Source organism: Physeter macrocephalus, chromosome 18, assembly GCF_002837175.3.
Source record: "Physeter macrocephalus isolate SW-GA chromosome 18, ASM283717v5, whole genome shotgun sequence".
Taxonomy (NCBI): Eukaryota; Metazoa; Chordata; class Mammalia; order Artiodactyla; family Physeteridae; genus Physeter; species Physeter macrocephalus.
The window spans coordinates 26,549,521-26,571,086 of NC_041231.1; the positions used below are offsets into that span (position 1 = coordinate 26,549,521).

Consider the following 21,566-nt stretch of genomic DNA (forward strand, 5'->3'; position numbering starts at 1 on the left):
TAACCACCAGTACCTCAGAATGTGACCTTATTTGTGAACAGAATATATGCAGATGTAATTAGCTGAAAAGAAGTCATAGTGGAGTTGGGTGGGCTCTTAGTCCAATATGACTATTGTCCTTTGATTAGAAAATAGTGTAAAGACACACAGGGAGAGCACCATGTGACTACAGGGGCAGAGAATGGAGTGATGCAATCATAAGCCAAGGAACACGAGGACTTCAGACTATCACCAGAAGCTAGGAAAAGGCAAAGAGGGATTCTACCCAGAGCCTCAGAGGGCATGTGGCCCTGCTGACACCTTAACTTGGCCTTATAGCCTCCAGAACCCTGGGAGAGAAAATAAATATCTGTTGTTTTAAGTCATCTAGTTTAGTACTTTGTAACGGGAGCTCTAGGAAACTAATATAGTGGGCAGGGAGGCCTCAACTGTGAGGATGGCGTCTGATAAAAGACCTGAAGTTGGTGCGGGAGCCACACACATGGCTATCTGGGGGGAGAGGGAACAGCAAGTACAAAGCCTCTGAAGTAGGAGTCGACCTCGCATGTTTGTGTGGTTGCAAGGAGGCCAGAGTGGTTGGGGTCGGCTTAGGAGAGGGAGAGTATTCAAGTCCAAATGTAATAAGATATAAAGACCATGGAGTCTAGGGCTCAAACGTTAGCTGAGTGTCATAATTACCTGGCTGACTTGTTAAAACACAGATTGCTGGGCCCACCCCTGGATCCCTAGAGTTTCAGTAGATCTGGGGTAGGGTCTGAGAATGTGCATGTCTAACAAGTTCCTGATGCTGATATTGTTGGTCCAGGGGCCACTTTTTGAGATCCCTTATTGTAGGACATCATAACAACTTAGATCCTTGTTCTGTGTGAGCTAAAAGCTATTTGAGGGTTAGAACAGAGGAGTGACACAGGAGGACTTCTGTTTTAGCAGGATGCTGTGCCTGTTGGGTGGGGAGTAGACTCTAAGGGGGGGACCAGTGGAAGCAGAGAGGCCAGTTGTAAGATTATTGGAATAAAAAGTACATAATACCGGGGCTTCCCTGGTGGCGCAGTGGTTGCGCGTCCGCCTGCCGATGCAGGGGAACCGGGTTCGCGACCCGGTCCGGGAAGATCCCACATGCCGCGGAGCTGCTGGGCCCGTGAGCCATGGCCGCTGAGCCTGCGCGTCCGGAGCCTGTCCTCCGCAACGGGAGAGGCCACAACAGAGGGAGGCCCGCATACCACAAAAAAAAAAAAAAAAAAAAAAGTACATAATATGAAGCACCTGTTTAAAAGGAGTTATGAACCAGTAAGTGTTATGTGTGACCCAGGGTGTTTTTTGGATGGGGGAGGAGCATTTGGGTTAGTTCAGAGAAAACTAATATATAAATAAGAGATCTGAGTTACCCTGGCCTTGAAAGCCTGGCATTCTTGGAGAACAGCACTTATTTAATAGGAGCTATATGACATCTGCGTGTCACCAGCTTCCTCTCCACTCATGTCCATGAACAGCCAGTTTAGCAATCGAACACGTGTCACATCTGGAAATTCTTAGGCCCTGTAGGTCTTGGCTGGAGGTTTTTTTTTTTTTTCGCTTTTGAAAGAGTAAAGGGTCCCTTTACTCCATCCTAACGCCAACTCAGAATTCTTTGAATTTTAAGAATTTTTGTTTGAGTAGCTAATGAGGACTTCAGTGTTCACGTCTGTTAAAGCTCTCAGATCACTCCCAGAGTGACTTTACGTAGGTCCTAAAATAGATTAGAATACCTATTATCTTTTTATATAAAGCTGAAATCTTACAGTGGGAGAAATTTCCAGTGTGAAGAGTGAAACAAAATACTAGGGTTAATGATGACCAAAAAAAGTAATATTTAGAAGAGAATCATACATCCAACCTCTTTAAAGCATTTGATTTCTATTAACACTTTCTCTTTCCACTTTCTGTGTGCTCTCACCTTCCTGTGGATCTATCATCTTAATGATACACTCACAACAGCTACACAGACGGCTTCAAAACATAATGGTTTTATTTCTTGGCTGTTTGAAAGGTTCTGAATTTTGTAATTTGTATTTTATAAATACCTTGACTTTTTTAAAAAAAGGTAAATTTTGAAATACCCAAAACCCTGGAGAAAGACATAGCCTATGACCTTTCCACACCAGGGAAAAAGTGAAGCATCTTCAAAGTGTTATTTAGAACACTTTAGTGCTGATACAGTATATCAATTAGCTGTGTGACCCTAATGCAGAAATTAACTTCTCTTTTCCTAGTTTCCATATCAGTAAATTAAGGGAGTTTGAATGAAATTTCAAAGGCCCCAGCAAGCTCTAGAATTAGCTGATTTAAATTGTACCACTGTATCCTAGATTTATTTTGGCTTTAAAAAAGGGAAGTTACTTTATTTTGTGTCCTTTCTGATATTGAAACTGAGAGCTAAATTCAAATCTTCTGTGGGCTAGACTGGTAGTGTAAGTGAGTGAATCAGATGAGGAGCAAGAAAATAGAGTCAAGGATCAAGAACTGGCCACCTATGAGGAGACCATGGTGACCTATGAGGGGACCATGGGGATCTCTGACTGAAGGACACTGATAATCTGCTCTAGCTTATGTGTACATTGTAGAAATGGAGACTTGGGTTTATTAAAGCTTCCAGTATTTCAGAAGCTCAAAATATTCATTTTTGTTGGCACCACCTTGATCTTTAAATTGACAAGTAATTCAAATTAAAAACATCATCATCACCATGCAGACCAAACCAACATGTCTTACAGCTCAATCCAATCTAAAAGCTACTAGTTTGCATGATGAAAGCCATATTGGATAAGATTTATCCCTTCAGGGGTTATTGTTGCATGCTAAGTTTCCATAAGGGAAGGATCAGGTAGCCTGAGCCCTTATCTTAATTAATTTTCTCTCTAAAAAAATAACTGCTAATCTCACGCATGCCCCTACACGGAAAAGGTTAAATAAAGCATTTATAATAACCAGACATAGACTGACAGTCAGAAAGATAGACACAGGATACCGTAAAAATGCTACAGGGCAACACAAAGTGGTTTTGCAGAGGTGGCGTAACCAACTGAGATTTGAGCTGTACAGGCTTAAGTCAAGATATTCTGTTTCTTGGTCAGTTCCATTGGCCAACGGGTGAACAGCAGGAGTCATGGTTGGGCTGACTGGTCAATCAACATGGCCACAGGATGAAAATTTGTTTTCTTTTTCTTCCCTCCAATGTATATCTCCCCATAGACTTCATTCATTTCCAGCTTTGTAGTGAAATTACTCATTGGTCATAAATCCCAAGCACTGCCCCCAAACTCATACCTAGAAAATAAACAAGTGAGGACATAATTAACACTATAAATAGGATTGTTTCTTTCATGGAAAGATTAATAGAATAAAGAAGTTAGCATCTTTAGTATATCTAAGTATTTATCTACTGATAATTCATTTAACACATGGAGGGCTATAAAATTTTTAAGAAAAGGTACATAGATTTATGGATTTTCTATAGAAATAAAATTAGCTTTCTTTCAGTTTGTCTCCTTGCTATTACATCACACAAAAAAATAACTGCAAGAATTTTCACTAATTTTGGAGAATACAGTTGTGATGGTCCAAGTGAAAATATAGGCTATGTTCTGCATCTAAAGTTGGATTCCTCCACAAAAGAGCCTGAGACAAAGCCTTGGGAATTTATTTGAGAGATGATCCCAGAAGCAGGAAGCATGAAAGGAGAAAAAGCCAATTAAGCTATATTATTGAACTGGTGATGGTTGTAAGCAGCTAGGTTCATTCCTACTGGGGGACCATCTGAGAACAAGGTAGAATGTGTCTCAGAATGCTCCCACCAAAAACCAAAGTGTCTGAGACATTTATACATGGACTCTTAGCCTCCAATAGCTGAGATTTGCTGTGGGTATTACCTTGTATATAATAACTGTTCATGGCTTTAGGAAAAGTCTTTAGGCAGAAGAACAGAGAGATCCTGGGGGCATTTGAGGTAGGATGCCATCAGCATCATAGGATCAAATTTGCAGCTGTAATTACAGGTAGACTACAAATATATATAGATGCTAAATTATGTAAACAAAATTGGGACCCACCGAAAACATAGGATACCATCCTTCAGAGCATCTGGAAATGAATTGGGGTATAAAGAGAAATCTATGAATTTGCCAATCAAAAGAGAAAAGCTGTTATCCTCATATCATGACTGCCAGTTCCACTGTGTGCTGCCTATGTGCCTATGTGTGTTCCATGTGTCTTACATGTATCAATTCATTTAATCCTGACCATAACTTTATGTCACAGGCAAAATTTTTATTCTATTTTTTAACGATAAGCAAACTAATGATCAGGGAGATTGTCACAGTATTTTAGTATACCAATATTAATATACCAGCACACTAGCAAGTCACAAATAAAAAGTTTTCTCAACATCTAGTTAAATTCTCTGGGAAAACAGGACTCAAGTTAGAAATATCTCAGGGGTACTGAATTGTCAAGAAACACACCTACTGTATATCAGAAGATCCACTCATATAAAACAAGTGCTTATGCAAGTGTACCTGAAGAGAAATTCACACTAAAAGGAATTATGTTCTTAAAAAAAAAGTATTTTTCTCTCCTGCTGGGTATTACCATTGTGGGTCTTTAAAACTGAAGCAGGCTTTTACAATTCCTTAACTCAATAGCACCACTTGAGTGACAAAGACTTGCGGGCCCCATGCAGAGACCTTACTTCTCTTTTGTGGTAACTAATAACTCCCCCACCCTCTGCTTTCTTGGCTTCCCATATAGGTTTTGAATACCACAGGGAATAAAATGGAAAAACAAGAAAGAATGGAAAAGGCACCGCTGAAAAATAATGGGTAAAGTTACATCATGTTCCAATGAGCATTTTTATTCTGATTTATTTAATTTTTTTTAAGCAGGTCAGGTGGGTAAATGTGGGCATGATTGAATGAGTCCCAGTAGGTGATACTATAATTTGAAATCCTCGTAATGATGCCAAACCAAACTGTTAAAATGTGATGCTTGGCAATTAAGACATTTATCCTCCTTGATTGGTATTATTTTCTTTGCTGTTCATGATAGATGTTTTTGTGATTTGAGTTTCAATTCTGGCTCAACTAGAGGGATTTGGTTAAACTGTATTCAACTCTATTCTATTAGTTACCTAGTTAATTCAGTTTCCTGGGATATGAAATGATACTGACAAGCAGATATATACACTGCCACAGAAATTCTTCCCATGTTGCTTAAAAATATAAAAGTGAATAAAAGAGAAAGTAAAAGGAGACACCTAAACAATGTAGAGATAAATGGCAATGGACTTGGATGCAATATGAAAGTTGTCTTGTCCAACCTGTTAACATACGGTCAGAGCTGCCAGTATCTTTCTTGGTTCCTTAGTTTTTCTCAGAAGGTCTTAATTTTCAAAGCATATGATTCTATTAATAACTGGCCAAAGAATATTTGCATGTGAATTTTTTTAAAAAAATCAGAGCCTACAACAGTATGTTTCTCTCTTTCTCATGATATTATAATAAGGGGGAAACGGACATATTGGGATTTTTGCTTGTGCTTCAGAACCTCCTTGACACTCTGATACCGTGTGCCCAGTTATGGGTAGACATAATCTGGGGAAAGGGTCCATAGCTTTCATTAAATTCTCAGAGAGGTCTGAGACATTTCTGCACAGCACACACACACACACACACACACACACACACACACACAAAACAAACAAATAAAAAACAAGGCCAGAAGAAAATGAACAACCAATGCTGAGATAATTTGACCTTTAATTACTATTGTTGAACAGGTCTTAAGTGATGAACCACTGGCCTTCATCAAGGGGTATCAAAGAGTCATCTACTCTACTACATATTATCTGATCCACAACAGAAAAACTTTCTGGGTCTCTATTTCAGCAAACTGTTCTTCTCCTGAACCCCTTGGCAGTACTCATGTTTTGAAAATAGACAGTCTTAAGGATTGCTTGAATATTCCTCTGTGCCAAGTTCCTGGCTCACATGCAGCACCTGTACCAGGCTGTAAGATCTCTATTTCTGTGATCTAACTTAACCCCAGAATGTAATTGTTTTCCTAACCTTATGCCTAACTCCCTCAAATATTTATATAATTATTCTGTGCCTTGCATATTTCTATAAGCTGCTTTAAATTCTCCTGCAAATAAAAATCATAAGGTAAAGTTCCTTGTGAGGAAAGTTAAACCTGGGCAATTAGGTCACACTCCTATCATTCTGCCCCTGACCTTGCTTTATTTTCCCTCGTAGCGCTTACAGCTAACCACCTGACATTACACTATATATCAATTTGTTTATGAGTTTTGTCGTCACCCCAATAAAAAGTAAATGCAGTCGGTTTCAGGCAGGACATCGGCTAACACGTCCAGCCTTCTACCCCAGTGCCTAGAACAAAGTGTAGCCATAACAGGACTTCAGCGGAGATTTGCTGAATGAACTCAGTTATCTGAGCTGATAGAAAAGTTAAGACACCAGTTGTTCCCCAGAGCCCAGTAGGCTAACTCGCTCCTCTGTGCTGTTCTGATTCCTCCTTCTGAACTGTCCAAAGTGTTCAAATAGAATCATGTTTAAGTTCTGCAGTCTCTTAAGTTTAGACAGAAATCGGTTCTTTATACATGAATGTTCCTTATTTAAATAACAATATAATTCTTACCACTTGTTTTAAGTGATTCTAAAAGGAGGAAATCATTGGCTTTACAAGCATTGTATAATTGGAAATCTGGGTATATTTTAGCAAAGGCTGATGGGTACATATTTATTTTTCTGTGGAGCTGCTTTTGTGCAGTGCCTTGAAAGGAACTCTTATTAAACTTTTAAACTTTTAAACAAGCTCTCTTTTATGTTTCTAAAGAAAATTAACATGCTGTTTGTAGCCTTATACCAACTTCAGTTTCATGACCCTTAAATCATAGTTTATACACTCTCAGTGTTCAGCAAAGAAGAAAATATGTCCCATAGAATTTGTGGTTTGTTTTAAGGATGCATGAGAGTACAATTGAGAACCATGCAATTCATAACAAATTCAATCTAGACAAGACAGCATACCATTCAACGCAGCCCCACCTATTTCTTATTTCCCACAGGAGACTGAAGAATGGAAGTTATTCTATCAAATATGAAATTATGAAACACTTTAATTCTATGACAGCCATACACCAAGGACCAGAAAAATCGTTTCATCTCATAATGTTTTAGAGACCCCAGGCAAATGTAAACAGTAGACACTGTTAGACAGTAAGCTTTCATTACAAACACTAAACAGCTTAACTGAAAATCTACTGATTTATTTGGAATTTCATGGGATTCTGGTAGGAAATTTATTAAATTATTTAGTAAACTTCAACAGAAGAAATTACCATTTACTGAATCTGAATATTGCATTTATAGGCTTACTTATTTCACACCGTGGTTTATATTAAGGAATATGGTAAAATAACGTGTAGTGTCTAACATTAATTCACCAGTAGTGATCCATTTTAATACTAGACTGTGGGTCTTCCATAAGCTGACTCCCTAGTGATTAAATATTCCTAGGATCTTGTGATGAAATTTACCTCTTGTCAGTGAGACTTGTCTGGGTCCCAGAAACCAAGGTTTGGTTTTTACACAGAGAGAATGTTCCTCTGTCAACCAGTGTCTTATCTCCGTAATTTCATCATAACTGGCTCCATATAATTCATCTTCCAAATTTTCCAAATATCTAGCACAAGCACTGGATGTTATTCTTCTCTTAAGTGAGGATGTTCTTGCCAAATATTTATGTCCATAAATTACATATAATTATAGGTGTATATACATATTCAGATATTATGCACATCTATCCACACACCTGGGTATTGTGAGCATCTGAATACACATGGCTGTATACACAAATTGTGTGTGTCCGTACACACAGAGACATTGTGAGCAAGTTTACAGATGGTACGATGGAAACAGAGAACTAGGATTAAGCCAGGAAATTCTTTGAATAGTAGGAATTATATGGAGAGGATAGAATGAACAGCACCAGTGGTGACACACAGTAATCATGCAGAAAAAGAATCCAACAGTATTGATGCAAGTTTATGCATTAGTCAAAAGTCCCAAGAAGACAGATGACCGAATGAATTTGATCTCAGATAAATCTGGTGGATAAAACCTCTAGGGTGATAATGGAGTAGCATAAAATGATAAGTTATCTAAATGAAAACAACAGTAATTTAAAGCAGGATCTGTGGCTACTAAGACTTGATGACGGAAGAGATGGGAAGAGAGGGATGGGTACAGCTGATCACAAGGAAGACAGGCACAGCACAAGGGAATTGTGTCTCTGTGATGAAGTCTGGTTGCATCAGTGACCTGTTGAATGGAAAAGCGAGACAAGAAAGAGAGAGTATGTGTGGAAGTCAGAGGGAGAGATTTGCACATGCTATTCTGCTGGCCTTCAAGATGGAGGAATGGGGCCACAAGCCAAGAAGTGCAGGCAGAACCTAGAAGCTGGCAAAGGCAAGGTAACAGATTCTCCTCTAAAGTCTCCAGCAGCATCCCAGCCCTGCAGACCCATCGATTTTTACCCCAGTGAGATTTCTGATCTACAGAACAAATGTCTCTATTGTTTTAAGACACTAAGTTTGTGGTAATCTGTCATAGCAATAAGAGCAAACTATTACATGCATTCTTACCACCAGTAGCCACTTTCCATGTGAATTTTCTAGAACGATCTTATTTTGTACTCATTGGATCCAGTACACTAGAAACAATATTTTTGGTTTGAATAAAATGTATTCATCTTCCATTCTTCCTTCTATCTCCTTAAATTAGGAATGAACCATTTATTTATTTGTGGGGGAGTTTTTTCAAGCTAGAAGGATCCAAAGCATTCATGTCATCTCCAAGTCAAATTTGGCTGTTCAAATCATTCAGCCCAGTAGATCTCATATTAGTTTAGATACATTACTTAAGATACATTTTTAGTTTAATAATAAAGGGAGAAGTTGATTTTTTCCTACATTAGCAAGCAATTAAATTAATTCAATTTTCTTTTACCTAATTTTAAAGTTATTTAATCCATTTATACTAGGTCTGTTAGATTAAAGATCCTGAAATTTGTTTGATCGCTTAATGCTTTTGTTGGGAGATAAAAGTTAAGCTCTGGTGTCTCTAAACTGAGAAGAAGCAAAAAGTCATTTTCACAGTCCACTTGACATTCTTTCCGTTTGCTCCTTCAATCATTTTACACGTCCCTCAAGGAAGTGTGTCTATATATTTTGTCCATCATAACCCAGTTGATTCCTCATCCTGTATGTTTATTCCCATTGAGATGAACAGATCAAGGGCCTCTCTGAGGTGTTTGCCCAGGGCTCCAAAACCATAAATCTGGGACTGCCTCCTTTCCGTGTTGGCATTTGCTGCCCATTAGAGTTTAGATTCAACAAATGCCTCCAATTCCCCTTGATCCAAGACTAACCAAAAGTAGAGAGTTTATAATCCCTTATGTTGTTACTTTGCTTTAAAAACAACAACAACAAAACCAACAAGGAAAGCAACAAAATACAAGATCAAGCCCACAAGTTTTGAAATCAAACTAGAGTTTATACAATGGTTCTCAGTCTACCTGCCATGTGACCTTGGACAACTAAGTCAATCTCTTCTAGTTCCAATTTTCTCACATATGTCAGGGAGAAGTTACAGTATTTTAGCTGCTTGTTTAGTTGCTTAAATGAGATACAGTCTTCAAAGCTTTTACACAGCCCTAGCCTGTGGCAATTGCTCAATAAAACGCCGCTTTTACTCTTGCTTCTCTTAAATAACTATCTGAGTGCAAAACATAACTTTCAACTTTTTTGGGTGGCATCTTCATCTGTTAAGTAAGGGAGTGTGACTAAATAATAACCTTTAGTAGTTATTTCCCCTTTAGTAGTGGAATTCTAAAAACAATATAAACATAAAGAGCATAGTTGCAAAAATGAAGGGATATTTAGGTAAAAGGATATGGAAAGACAACAATGTTATTTAGATATGTTTCTACAACTGTCTTTTATTAACAATCACTCCCATATTACCTATGAAGTTCTACCATGCTATAGATCATTTGAGAATATAATGAATGATCTGTGAGGTTCTTCGATAAAAATTTATAATAAAATAAAAGCAAATATTTATTGTTTATGGCTGGCACTGTTCTGTGTTGTATGTGTACTAACTCATTGGATCCTTGAAACACACACACACACATACACACATATATATATGAATATACACACACACACATTGGGAAAGTTGTATATGTGTGTATGTGTGTGGGAAAGTTGTATGCATGTGTGTGTGTATATATATAAAGATATATATATGTATATATATAAAATCTCCCTAAAATAATACCCTAATATATATTAAACACATTATTATATATAATATATACTTATATACTATATAGTTATAAATAATTGATATAAAACCCTAATATTTATATGTGTATATATATATGTGGCAAGTATATATGTATTGTATATATATTATATACAGTTGATGAGGAAACTCAGGCAGAAATTTCTTAATGTATTTATTCAGCAAAATTTTACTTTGTCATTAAATTTTTATCATTATCATTTATCATTAAGTTCTAACCTTGCAGGATAAAATTGCTTTGTGATCTAACCCTCTCTCTACCTTTATACTTTTTTTTTAAGAACACACTGGACTTTGAGGACATACCTGAATTTCTAATTTGAAAACTATTTCAAATATCTAAGAAGGCTCTAATAAATTTTTATATAGCCTCGCAGGGTCTAAATAAAAGTATAGAGTGCCAAATATGGGAAATAAACAGATGACTATGTTAATATGAGGCTTAATTACTGGCATAAAAGTTTCAATCACTTTAAAAGGGAAATCGTGTTAAATAAAGAATGAAATCAGGAAGCTATGCCCAAGGAGAATGACAACTCTTCGGCAGTATTGTCCAATAAAAATATAGTGTGAGGCATACATGTGAACCATGTGTATTATTTTACACTTTCTAGTAACATTTTTAAAAACAGCTGAAATTAATTTAACAATATGTCAAACACTTTACATGCAAAATATATTTTCATGTCAACGTGTAATATTAAAAATTATTCATGAGATGTATTACTTTCTTTTTGTCATATATAACTCTTTGAAATCCAGTGTGGTTTTGATACTTACAGCACAGCTAAATTCAGACTATGTACATTTCAAGTGCTCAACAATTACATATAACTGGTGACTACCAAGTTGGACAATGCAGGTTTAGGTCTGTCCAAACTGTGGCTGATGTCTAAGGTATTACAATAGGTTAATCTACTAAAATCATGTATTCAATTTTGAGATTCAAGAATTGTTTTAAGAAGGTATCTATAGTTTGTATAGAAATCACTGCTAGTTACAGGTGATAGGTTTCAGCTTTGCAAGTACTGGGATCGTAGGAGGGAGGAAAAAGAACACTAGGCAAAAACAGAGGGTCTAGAATCAAGTCTCGGCTTGATTAAGTCACTTAAAATGCATAGAGCTCATTTTTCTCACCTCTAAATTGGGGAATATTACATATTCTATGTACTTCTCTGCATCGTTCTGAGGATTAAATGAACTAATTTAAGTTAATTTGCAGAGAATATGATATAAAGAATGGTAACGACGATTGTTGTTAAGATAATGGTGATGATTAATGGTTGGTGAGGAGGAAGATGATGTCAGAATCGCTGTTCTTTTTAAACTAAAATCTATATTAAATAATCCTTCCATAGTAAAATAATTCTAAAAATAGATCTTTACTTAAATCATTAAATTATAAAATTATTAAAAGTAGAACTGTCAACCAGTTACATAATTACTGAATTTGCTTAACGGTTGTTCTTATTTTATTTATTCACCAAAATTAGATCTTTAGTTCTAAAAATATGTCAAGAGATAAAGGAGGTAAGCATGAAGAACATAATGGGAATGGTGATGTTTATTTCCATGAGCTATATGAATTGGAAGTATATTACAGGCAAGGGAAAAGTCATTTTGACTACATTGTCATAATAAATAACTATGTTAACATTCTGTGCCAATGAAACAGATAAACTAGAGGGATATTATCTTTTACCAGGAAGCGAGAAATTTTAATAAATAGTTTAATTAATTACTGTCATTAGCTGGATTGTTAGCAATTCATTTATTCTAGACTGGTTTGTCACAAACATCAAATCCTCTTCTAAGAAGAGTACGTGATTGTGTGCTAGAAAGTAGTTAAAGAATTTTAGGAAAAGCACGCAGTGAAAATATAAACTGTCATTAGCCTTCACTTTTGGTGAGAGAAATGTCAGGCATAGCATATGAGTGAAAAGTCTGAATTAACTCACAGGTTTGCAGAAGTTTTTTCAAAAGCTTTGTGTATATTAGTCAAAGTGAAGCAGAGACTACATACTCCTGATTTGAGAAAACAACAACAGCATATCTTAAGGTTCTATATCAAAGAATAATAAACAGGTAAAGAATTATATATCTAAGGACAAAATTCATGCTTCCTCCTTTGGTTTGGTTTAGTTAGAGGAATCGGGTTCTCAAAGGAAATAGTCTATGGAAACCCAATATGTAAAACAGTCTAAAGTGATATCTTTTCAATGTAAATTAATTTTATGTTCAAATTTATGTTTTCTTATTAGTGTCCATCAATAAGAAGGCAATTTTGATCAATTAAAATACTTAGAATTAGTTTAAGATTATTATCAAGCTTGGGTTCTCACTTTCTATGTTTGTACCTTTATATATGAATTGCTATAAATATTAGGATAAATGATATGAAATTCCTGATATTGACCGATGATAACCAGCAAATATGACAGCATCATGTAGTTCAAGGTAACAGTAGTAATTGTATTTGTTTGTGTTTCTTAAGCATTTCCACCTGTGATCTTTCCAGTCTTCTTAATTTAGAGCACCCAGAAACTTGAAATACGGTGAAACTTGTTTTAAAGTTTGATCACTAACAATATCAAGAATTTGCTCACCCACACTATCATAAGAGTAAGAGTCATACAGCTACAACTTAGTAGGTTTTACTGAAGGTTCTGACTCACTAAAAAAATACTCTAAAAATGTATATCAAGCAGAAGGAAAATTATGTCACATGGAAAGGCTAAGTTGCAAGAAGAAATGTAAGAAAAGATACTGGCACATATGTGGGTAAGCTAAAAAATCACCAACACTATAAAATATAATAATATTGTCTACTTTGGGAGGAATTAAAACTGAAACACTGGATAATGGTAATATTTAAGTAGGGAGGAGATGATCAGAATAAATTGCTGTAAGGTCTTGTATCATTCTGTAGTATGATAAAAATATTAACTCCAGATGTCATTAAGATAGGCAGACATGTTACAATAGCTTGGGTAATTACTAAAATGATAGCCATACAACACAGACCTTCTAAACTAATAAAGTGATAAAGTAGAATGAGAGAAAACTCCATCATCAATCTAAAATAAGAGAAGAAAGAAAAAAAACAGACCTGCAGCACATAAATGACAGCAATAAATGTAAATATGTTAGAAATCATATGAATGTAAATGGGTTAAAATCTCTAGTCTAGTTATACAAAATTGTCATACTGGTTTTAAAAAATCCAGCAGCTATCTGCCATTTCCAGGAGATAGATCTAAATTTAAAGACTTAAAGGAACTGAAAGATAAAGGATATATCAGGTAAATATTAACTAAAAGAAAATGAGTATAGAAATAAAAATATTAGACAAAATAGACTTTAAGAGCAAGATAATTCATACAAATAGTAATAGTTTAATACTAAGCATAATAGCAATTTGATTCACTAAGAAGATACACAATTCTAAACTTGTATAAACCTAAAAACACAACTTCAAAGTACATAAAGTAAAAAATGTCGACTACAAACCTAAATGGGAAGGAAATCCAAAAAAGAAGGCATATATGTATATGTATAGTTGATTCACTTTGCTGTACAGCAGAAACCAACACACCATTGTAAAGCAACTCTACTCCAATCAAAATTAATTTTTAAAAAAGCAAAAAAAAATGTCAACTACAAGATGAAAAATAGGCAAGTTCAGAATCAGACTGGAAGGATGGTGCACCTTTTGTACAAGCAGGAAAAGACTTACTAGGGATATAGAAAATTTAAACAACACAATTAGCAAGCTTGATCAGAAATTCCTAATGTCTACATGGTCTTGATTCCCTGACCTCCTTTCCAGAAGAAGGGGGAAAATCCACAGGTTCCTGTTGTCTTGAATGCGTCTGGTCTCCTGTGTACCTAGACTGCAGAAGTCCGGGAACGATGGAGGCACAGTTTTCAGCAAGCATCACATGGATACGCTGTATCCCTTTTGAACAAAGAGGTACGTAGTCCCCTGATGCCATGACAACAAGTAAAGTCCACATTCTGTCATGCTTAAAGTAATTGCTGAAACTATCCAGAACAGGACAGTGCCAATACATACTACACACTTTCTTGTCACCACACTGTGTGCTGCTCTGCCCTTAGGAGAACTATGTCAGAGATATCACTGACATTTCATTGACCTTGTTCTCACCTGCCTGGTTTCAAATGAGCAGATGAGTGCACTTCTGAACTTTAATCCAATGATACCGTGCAGAGTTAAACAATCCCTAATCATTAGCATGTTCTCAAGATTTTCAAACACTGCCTATGCATAGAAATAGGGTGTGTGTGTCAGAGGGTAGGGGTGGTATTTCAAATTCGTCACAAAAAAAGATGGTGAACCTGGAATTTCAATGTGTTCAAAACTGGTTCACAGGTATTATGAGCGTGTACGTTGGGTTTTATTAATTTTTATGTAGTTAAAAATACAGTTAAAAATAAAATCATAATTAAATGTATGAACAACCACTGAAGCAGTCTCAGCAGAGCACAGTTAAGAAAACCACCAGCCTATGATCCTGAAGATTGCTACGTAGATGCTTAGACACACAGGAATAGCCAAATATGCTCACATTGGGTATTTCCTACTAATGAGTTCATTTCAGCCATTATATGTTTATTCATTATGCTAGTCACTGTGGGGTCATATCCCTGCCAGCAAGTATATAATCTAAGAACATGCACAAATAACCAACACACACACACACACACACACACACACACACACACACACACAAACACACACCATGCATGACTCAATGTGGTTAAGTACTATGCATAGTAAAACTTTCTGCTGAAAGTTATTCACTGATTGGTTTAGTAATTCAATTAAAACTTTTAAAGCTTCTACCAAGTGTCAGGCACCATAGTAGACACTGGAGATGCAACATTGACCAAGATAGATAAGATTCCTGCTCTCTTGGAGCTTGCATCCTAGTTCAGGAGACAGGCCAAATCAAGAAAAGAATGAATGAATGAGTTAGTTTCAAGGAGTGCCAAATTCCTTGAAGGAAATAAAAAGACGATATGTTGACTGCAGTTTTGCAACTTCAGCCCTACTGACATATTGTGTCTGATAAGTCTTGACTGCAGGGGTGATACTGTGTATTATACGATGTGTAGTAGCATCCCTGGCTTCTACCCACTAGGTACCAAGAGTACCTTCTCAGTTATGACAACTAGCAAGATCTCCAAACATTGCCAAATATCCCCTGGAAGGCAAATTCCTCCCCAGTTGAGAACCACTGTGCAAGATTGATAGGAATTAGAGTGAGTTTTTTTGTTTTTGTGGGGGTTTTTTTGTTTTTTGTTTTTTTTAGTGGATGGTCAGAAAAGACCTCTTTGAGGGAAAAAAAAAAAAAAAAAAAAAGCCAACCAGGAAATATTTTGGAAGAAAGCTTTCCAGGCAGGGTTGAACAGTAAGTACTAAAGCAGTAGGTGATAATGAACCTGAAGTCATAAAGGAAAAGACAGAGGCTTGTTTGACTAAAGCACAGAAGCAGGAGATGGTATCAGAGAGGCAGACAGGACAAGAACAGATAGAGCTTTACAGGCTGTGGTAGGAAGTTTAGATTTTTTTTTTAACGCAATGAGAAGTTCAGGTGAAGGAGAGAATTTCAGGTTAACTGTGAAGGAAGAAATGTTTCTAGCTAGACATTTAAAGGAGGATAGGTCTGGATTGTTACAGGCTGGAGTGAAAGAAAGAAGCACTCCAGGGATTGATAACAGATCAGAGAGGACAGAACCTGTCTGGGGTGGAACAAAGGAGGTGCAGAAATGGAATTGCAGAATTGTCAGAAATGTGGAATCTAATGCAGGAAGAAGGCACTTTTGAGGGGAAACCTCTATTCCAACCACCACTGGGATGACATTTCAGAGGAACGCTCTCAAGGAGAGAGTGTTCTAGGCAACATACCGACAGCAGCTGTGAGCTGTGGGACCCACTGCACGTGTATGGTGGACTCTGGTTCAGCCCCAAATGTACCCCCTTTAGGGAGGGAGGGCCCAAAGCCAAGTGCAGGCTGAGCTACCTGACAGGAGCCAGAGACCAGTAATCCAGGAACAGGTAGCTAACAGCACAAAGATGTCAATGGCTTGATCCTAATACGTTCTTGTTAGAGGTTTACAGAGGAAACACTTTCAGACCAGTAAAGACAAAGATCATGAACTTTAGCTCTTTATTCCAACTCCCTCATTGTTGTACCATTACTACCATTTAAAAAATATTGTCATGTGTGAGGCATTGTTCTAAATGATTTTCTCATTTAATCTTCTGAACAATCCTATAAGGTAGATTCTCTTATTTTCAGCATTAAAAAAAAAAAAGCAATGGAGTCTCAAGATACTCTGTTACTTGCCCATGGAATCTGAAACCTAAGTAGTTCTGACTCAAGTCCAATCTCTGAACCACCTCATAATACTCAGATAAATCAACCAATACTATATACTGCTCAGACGAATCAAATTGACACAGGTGATTGCCAGCTAATGTCTGGTTGAGGAATAATTCGTAATAAATTGCTAGCATTTGAATATCCACTAGTGCCAGTTATTTTTCTAAGCACTGTAAATGCATTATCTTGTTTCATCTTCACAAAACCCACAAGAAAGGTCTTATCAGTTGTCTCATTTTATAGATGAGAAACCTGAGGACCAGAGATCTTAACTAACTTGTCCAAAGTCACACAAACAGCAGTGGTAGAATTGAGATTGTAATTTAGATAGTCAAATGCCCAGGTCTTCCTCACTAACTCTAAATCATAGAACCCAGTTCTCTTCCAACAACAAGAAACTTTTAGAAACTCTTATATAATCTTATTTCATAAAAATAAGACACATGATTGAAAATATTGCAACATTATTTAAAAGACGTTCACAAAGATGTCTGATAATGTTCTAAGCAGAGGCAATCCCTTGGAAAGCCTCCATTACTGTGTTTCTGTTTGTGCAGTAGTTCCAAAGAAAATATGATAAATTCACTTATTAATTCATTTCACATGATACCTTAACTTCTAAATAAGCGTAGGAAAAGAGGGCTTTGTGCATTGATTCTGCAGTCTCTTGTTAATGCATAGGCCAGTTAACGAGTTCAGATATGTCCAAGTTACTTCAGGTGAAGATCTGTTGCTACCCCATCTGTACTCCCCCACCAGATCTTCTAACCAAACACAATTTGAGGAATCAAGAAAGACCTACAGCTGCAGAAGTTACTGTTTTGGGATCTGTGTATTTGATGTCAGAGTGACAGACTGCTACTACCTAGGTGTTAGCACACTTCCCGTGGCACCAGTGTGACCTAAGAGATTGACCCAATCTGTTGGTGACGCAATCTGTTGAAAAGTGTGTATTCTCAAACAAAAAAATTGGAGGTATTAAAAGGCATCCATGAAGCAGTAAGAGAAAGCCAGTACTTGGCATCAGAAATTGCAGATTTGGGTTCAACTGTACCATTTACAATCTTTGTGGCCTGGGCAAGTCACTACAACAGCTCTGAGATTAGGACTCTTCATTACGCAGGAGGCAACATCATCCTGACCCTGGCTACCAGGCAGGTGGCAGTGCAGATCAATAAGACAATGAATGCATGGGTGGTTTATGGACTGTATGATGATGCTCTAACAACAAAGGACAACATTCATACTAGAGATGTCAGACAGCTGTTACACAGCTGACTCTTTACTGAACTGGGGAGAGTACATCTCATCTTTGTCCTCAGGTCTTTTTGACAATGGCAGTGTGCTGCAGTCGAGCTGACTCAAGCCTATGTGTTCTGGAGCTAGAGGAGAGACGAGGTCAATGGGAATAAGATATTTATGCTTCTGGCAGCTGCTTGAGATAGAAACAGAAAATTCTTATTCTTTTAAGGCATTAAATCCAACCTGTCTAGGTAAAACTAATGTGAATGAGACAACCTTTGCAGGCCCAGTAGCAACTATCTTTGAAATCTTTAATAGTACTAATACCAACAACAATAATTGCAGCTCAGGTATCAGTTAACTACTTTTACAAACAAAATGCTCTAAGATTCATAGGCTTAAGAACAGTTATTTATTCTTAGTTCTCTGATTGCGTATTGGCTGAGCTCAGGCAGGCAGCCCTGACTCAGACTGAGGCCCACTGGGGCCTGGCTTCTCATCCCGGGTTAGGCTCATGTCTGTTCATTCTGCAGCTGAGGCAAAGGGGGCAGTAGCTACCGGGGCCAAGGCCTTTTCAAAGCAATGCCAGAGGTGCAAGGGAGCCTGTGTGTCAGCACATTTCAGGCCTCTGAATCTGTCTAGGTCATAGTCACTAGGCATTTACTATGTGTTCAAGCAACTGTATACTAAGAGCTTTACCCCCATTCTTTCATATAATTTTCATAACAATCCTGTAAAGCCAGTCCTATTTTTATCCTCGTTTTAAAGACAAAGAAATGGAAGTAAAGAGAAGTTAAGAAACGTTCCCCGTATCCTGTAGCTAGTCAGTGGCAGGGTCAGGATTCTCATACAGGCAGGGGGACTCCAGGGATTTGCCAGTATACTCTATTGTCTGCTTAAATCCTTAATCCATCAACTCTGCAATTAAAATGGGACTAGTTTCAAAGCATTGAATACATCTGGGTTCCCATACCATGACACTTAAAAAATATATGAATTTTGTTTTATTTATGTTACAAGATATTTGCTCTGCACAAAGCATATATAACATGCATCTACCCTATGATGTCTAATAAAATCAACACATAAATCTACCACCCAGAATCTGGAATATTGCCATATCTTCGTATGTTCTTTCTCTGTGTCACCTTTCTGCCTCCCCGCTGAAGATAACCGCTCTCCTGAATTTTGTGTTTATCATTCATGTGCTTTTTTAAACAGATTGATCATATATATATCTGTGTCAAATAATTTTGCTTGGTTGAAACATCAACTGTGCTGTCAGATGTATCTGTAGTTAATCCATTTCTTATTGTTATATAATAGTGCATTTAGGGACTTCCCTGGTGGTCCAGTGGTTAAGATTCTACGCTTCCAATGCAGGGGGCGCAGGTTCGTTCCCTGGTTGGGGAACTAAGATCCCACTTGCCATGCAGCGTGGCCAAAAAAATAGTGCATTTCGTGAATATATCACAATATATCAATTATCCTACCAATGAATATTGGGTTTCTTCTAGTGTAATGCTATTAAAAATAAAGCTTCTGTGGACAACCTCACTAGTAATGTATAAGAGTTCCTGTGTGGCACATCCTTAACAACACTTGGTATTGTCAAACTCATAATTTAGGGGAAGTAAAATAATATTTTATTGTGATGTTAATTTGTATTTCCTTGCTTACTAAGAAGTTATGGCACATTTTTCTTAGGTAATCTACCATATATGTTTTCTTTTCTGTCACCTGCTTATTCATGACCCTGGCCAATTTTCCTACTGGGTTATTTATCTTATTGATTCATATCAGTTATATATGTATTGTATTTATATAAAATTGTCCATTACATGTATTAGTAATGTCTTCTCTCAGTTGTGTTTTGTCTTTTCATTCTATTTATGGTAAATAGTGAAAAGATTTATCAATCTTTTCCTTCGTGGTTGGTCTGACTTGAATAGTGTCCCCTTAAAATTCATGTCCACTCAGAACCTGTGAGTGTGACTTTATCTGGAAATAAGGTCTTTGCAAATATATAATCAAATTAAGATGAGGTCACAATGGATTAGGGTAGGCCCTAAATCCATCACTGGTCTCTTACAGGAGGGAAATTTGGACAGAGAGAGAGAAGAGCCACAGGGAAGAGGACCAACTGACAACAGAGGCGGACACTGGAATGGGGCCACTGCAAGCCAAGGAAAACCAAAGCTTGTCAGCAAGGACCTGAAGCTGGGAAGAGGCAAGGAGCGATTCTTCCCTCGAGCATTCAGAAGGCACAGGGGCCTTCTAGCCTTCAAAACTGTGAGGGAATAAATTTCTGTGTTGTAAACCACCCCGTCTGTGGTAATTTACTACAGCAAGCACAAGAAACTAATACAATGGTTAACAATTTTTGTGTTATAAATTTTTTTAATCCTACAGCTATCAAAATACTCACTATATTTTCTTCTAAAATTTGAAATACTTGCCTTCACATTTAAATTTTTAATTCATCAAGTACTGATTTTGTTTATGGGCATGAAATAGGGAACCCATTATATTGTTTTGTTTGTTTGTTTTCCTATTTGGGTATTAAATTGTCCTAGTACCATTTATTGAAAGGTTCAATTTTTTTCTCTACAACTTTGCAAAGGTTCCACTATATATGAAAGTGCCACATAAGTCTGGGTTTCCTTTTCGGCTTTCGAGTATGTTCCATTGGTCAAATTGCCTATCACACTATTCTGTGCTGATTATTATAAATGTATTGTAGTTCTTCCTATCTGGTAGAGCTAAAACTTCCACGTTTTTCCTCTCTTTTTTCTTCAGGAGTCTCTTGGTTGTTCTCAGGCATTTGATTTTCCGTTTAAATTTAAAATCAGGGCTTCCCTGGTGGCGCGGTAGTTGAGAGTCCGCCTGCCGATGCAGGGGACACGGGTTCGTGCCCCGGTCTGGGAGGATCCCACGTGTCGCGGAGCGGCTGAGCCCGTGAGCCATGGCCGCTGGACCTGCGCGTCCGGAGCCTGTGCTCCGCAACGGGAGAAGCCACAACGGTGAGAGGCCCGCGTACCGCAAAAAAATAAATAAATAAAAATCAGCTTGTAAAGCTCTTTTTTAAAAGTCTGTTGGGATTTTGATTAGAATTTTATATAATCTATAGGTCAACTTGGAAGAATTAACATTTTTATAATATTAGCCTTTCTATTCATAAAAGTGATTACCTATTATTATCTATATTTTAAAATGAAGTAATAAAGTGTTATAATTTTCTGCACATCAGTCTTACACACTTACTATTGAATTTATTCCTAAGTACCATATATTCTATTTTTTTTTTTTTTTTGGCCGTGCCACATGGCATGTGGGATCTTAATTCCCTGATCAGGGATTGAACCCGCACCCCCTGCAGTGGAAGCGTGGAATCTTAACCACTGGACCGCCAGGGAAGTCCTGTAAGTACCATATGTTCTTTGTTACTCATGTAACATCTTTTCAAAATTGTGTTTTAAAACTTTTTGCTTAT

General features: G+C 37.1%; 1 long non-coding RNA gene across 1 annotated transcript in view; it reads right to left on the reverse strand.

Annotated features, from left to right (window-relative positions):
- Nucleotides 1-3,224: 3,224 nt before the first annotated feature.
- The window catches only part of LOC114484297 (uncharacterized), a 275,416-nt gene continuing 257,074 nt past the window's right edge, over nucleotides 3,225-21,566 (reverse strand). The window contains exon 5 of the long non-coding RNA XR_008615776.1: nucleotides 3,225-3,303. This is a non-coding gene — a long non-coding RNA (uncharacterized lncRNA). The remainder of the gene's footprint in view (nucleotides 3,304-21,566) is intronic.